At 41.3% G+C, this 4,009-nt stretch overlaps 1 non-coding gene across 1 annotated transcript; it reads right to left on the bottom strand.

The window, feature by feature from the left end:
* Positions 1–2,915: 2,915 nt before the first annotated feature.
* Positions 2,916–2,987, bottom strand: TRNAP-AGG (transfer RNA proline (anticodon AGG)). Its single transcript has one exon. It is a non-coding gene; the product is annotated as a tRNA-Pro (tRNA).
* Positions 2,988–4,009: the final 1,022 nt, after the last annotated feature.

Genomic DNA, 4,009 nt, shown 5'->3' with positions numbered 1-4,009 from the left:
TAAAAACACTACACTACACTAACACAAAATAAAATAAAAAGTTAAAAACACTACATATACACATACCCCTACACAGCCCCCCTCCCCCAATAAGAACGTCCGGTACACCACTGTTTCCAAAGCAGAGCCTCCAGCTGTTGAAAAACAACAACTCCCAGTATTGCCGGACAGCCGTTGACTGTCCACGCATGCTGGGAGTTTTGCAACAGCTGGAGGCACCCTGTTTGGGAATCACTGGCGTAGAATACCCCTATGTCCACCCCTATGCAAATCCCTAATTTAGGCCTCAAATGCACATGGCGCTCTCACTTTGGAGCCCTGTCGTATTTCAGGGCAACAGTTTAGGGCGACATATGGGGTATCGCCGTACTCAGGAGAAATTGCGTTACAAGGTTTGGGGGGCTTTTTCTTCTTTAACCCTTCATGAAAAGGAAATGTTGGGGTCTACACCAGAATGTTAGTGTAAAAAAATTTAATTTTTTACACTAACATGCTGATGTTGCCCTATACTTTACATTTTCACAAGAGGTAAAAGGGAAAAAAGCCCCACAAAATTTATAACGCAATTTCTCCCGACTACAGAGATACCCCATATGTGAGCGCAAAGTGCTCTGGGGGCGCACAACAAGGCCCAGAAGGGAGAGCGCACCATGTACATTTGAGGTGATTTGCACAGCGGTTTTGACAAACGTAAAAAAAAAAAAAAACCACATGTGACCCCATTTCGGAAACGACACCCCTCACGGAATGTAATGAGGGGTGCAGTGAGAATTTACCCCCCACAGGTGTCTGACGTATCTTTGGAACAGTGGTCCGTGAAAATGAAAACTTGTACAGCCCACTGTTCCAAAGATCTGTCAGACACCAGTGGGGGGCAAATGCTCACTGTACCCCTTGTTACGTTCCTCAACGGGTCTCGTTTCCAAAATGGTATGCCATGTGTTTTTTTTTTTTGCTGTTCTGGCACCAGAGGGGCTTCCTAAATGCGATATGCCCCCCGAGCAAGATTTGCTCTCAAAAAGCCAAATATGACTCCTTCTCTTCTGAGCATTGTAGTTCGCCCATAGTGCACTTCAGGTCAACTTATGGGGTACCTCCATACTCAGAAGAGAAGGGGTTACAAATATTGGGGGGTATTTCCTGCTATTAACCCTTGCAAAAAATGTGAAATTTGGGGGGAAACACATTTTAGTGGAAATTTTTTTTTTTTTTTACATATGCAAAAGTCGTGAAACACCTGTGGGGTAATAAGACTCACTTTATTCCTTATTACATTCCTCAAGGGGTCTAGTTTCCAAAATGGTATGCCATGTGTCTTTTTTTTTTGCTGTTCTGGCACCATAGGGGCTTCCTAAATGCGACATGCCCCCCGAGCAAAATTTGCTCTCAAAAAGCCAAATATGACTCCTTCTCTTCTGAGCATTGTAGTTCGCCCATAGTGCACTTCAGGTCAACTTATGGGATACCTCCATACTCAGAAGAGAAGGGGTTACAAATATTGGGGGGTATTTCCTGCTATTAACCCTTGGAAATATGTGAAATTGTGGGGGAATCACACATTTTAGTGAAAAAAAATAAAAAAATGTTTACATATGCAAAAGTCGTGAAACACCTGTGGGGTATTAAGGCTCACTTTATTCCTTGTTATGTTCCTCAAGGGGTCTAGTTTCCAAAATGGTATGCCATGTGAGGGTTTTTTGCTGTTCTGGCACCATAGGCAACATGCCCCCCAAAAATCATTTCAGAAAAACGTACTCTCCAAAATTCCCTTATCGCTCTTTCCCTTCTGAGCCCTCTACTGCGCCCGCCGAACACTTTACATAGACATATGAGGTATGTACTTACTCGAGAGAAATCGGGCTACAAATATAAGTATACATTTTCTCCTTTTACCCCTTGTAAAAATTCAAAAATTGGGTCTACAAGAACATGCGAGTGTAAAAAATGAAGATTGTGAATTTTCTCCTTCACTTTGCTTCTATTCCTGTGAAACACCTAAAGAGTTAAAATGATGACTGAATGTCATTTTGAATACTTTGGGGGGTGCAGTTTTTATAATGGGGTCTTTTGTGGGGTATTTCTAATATGAAGACCCTTCAAATCCACTTCAAACCTGAACTGGTCCCTGAAAAATAGTGAGTTTGAAAATTTTGTGAAAAATTGGAAAATTGCTGCTGAACTTTGAAGCCCTCTGGTGTCTTCCAAAAGTAAAAACTCGTCACTTTTATGATGCAGACATAAAGTAGACATATTGTATATGTGAATAAAAAATTTTTTTATTTGTAATATACATTTTCCTTACAAGCAGAGAGCTTCAAAGTTAGAAAAATGCTACATTTTCAAATTTTTCATCAAATTTTAGGATTTTTCACAAGGAAAGGATGCAAGTTACCACAAAAATTTACCACCATGTTAAAGTAGAATATGTCACGAAGAAACAATCTCGGAATCAGAATGATAACTAAAAGCATTCCAGAGTTATTAATGTTTAAAGTGACAGTGGTCAGATGTGCAAAAAACGCTCTGGTCCTTAAGGCCAAAATGGGCTTGGTCCTGAAGGGGTTAGAGAACTACGGCAGCACAAGCAGTCTTGGAGATGGGAGTAAGAGGTTCGGATTGTAGAAGATATTAGATTTAGATCAGTAGCAGAGCTGAGAGCATGTGCAGGATGGATAAGCAGTGTAGTAACTGGCACAGGGTGGAAACATCGATGTACCGGCTGTAGAGGAAAATAAATCTAGCTGTGGCATTAAGGATGGATTGGAGAAGGGAGAGTTTAGAGTAGGGAAGGCCTATAAGTGAAGAATTTACAATAGCCAAGGCGAGAATAAATCAAAGCTATAATGTGAGTTTTAGCAGTAAGAAAATAGTAGAATCTGAAGTTGTTTTTGAGGTACAGGTGAATAAAAAAATATGGGCTCGTCCGGGATTTGAACCCGGGACCTCTCGCACCCTAAGCGAGAATCATACCCCTAGACCAACGAGCCAGCTGTAAACATCTGCTCCAGATGTTTTTAGAAATTCTACATCAGGAGATCAATGGAGCAGAGAATACTGAAGAGGAGATGGGGATCTAAAGTGTCAAGTGCCACACAGAGATCTAGAAGAATTTATAGAGAGAAACAGTGAAGGATATCTATATATTTATAGCTACAAATAAAATAAAAAAATCTGGAATTTACAAATACCAAGCACCACAATCCATCCTGTTGTACTCTTCCCTATAATTTACATGCTGGGCTAAAAATATTGGGACCATGTACCCCCAACATGCCATGACTCATCCCTGATGAATCTACCAAAATTATTTCAAAACCTGGCCAAACTTTTCACCACCTATAGTGCACCAAGCAGTAATAATTCCCCCATTGGTGTATCTCACAGTAAAGTAGGAAGATAAGTGGTTCAAAGGGAGGGGTGGGTTCCCACCAGGGTCGGCGTTAGGGCATGGCAAACTGTGCAATTGCCCAGGACCCCCATCCTCCAGAGGGCCACCTGCAGCTGTTATAGTGATTGTAGCTGGGGGGAGCAGTTTAGCCCTGCAGCCAGCTGCATCAAGGATTGAGCCTCACTGCAGGCTTAATTTACATAGTGCTGACAGTGAGAGGCTCCTTTAACCCCCCCCCCCTTCCCCCGTCTTCTCCTCCTTCCCCTGCTGCTGTTAGATGTCGCACAGTTTAGCTGCCTGTCGGTCAACGACGGGAGAGATAGTCTGCAGGCACCAGGAGGCATGAATATCTAGCAGCTCCTAAAGTATTTAATGCACCCAGCCAGCTTCCAATAAAAGAAAGTTTTAGTTATATGTGTAGGTGTACATGTGTTCTGTAAACAATTCATCTGTTACATGCATTTGTGAATAGTGTGCTGTATGTGTGTGTAATGCAGGTATGTATATACACATGTATGATATATGTGTGATTGACTGTATGTGTTGTATGTAGGCATGTGTATATGTATTGTTTTATATATATATATATATTTATATATATATATATATATATATATATAT

Source organism: Hyla sarda, chromosome 2 (genome assembly GCF_029499605.1).
Source record: "Hyla sarda isolate aHylSar1 chromosome 2, aHylSar1.hap1, whole genome shotgun sequence".
NCBI classification, from domain to species: Eukaryota; Metazoa; Chordata; class Amphibia; order Anura; family Hylidae; genus Hyla; species Hyla sarda.
The sequence above is the reverse complement of the archived record's forward strand: the minus strand, read 5'-3'. Positions and strand labels throughout refer to the sequence as shown.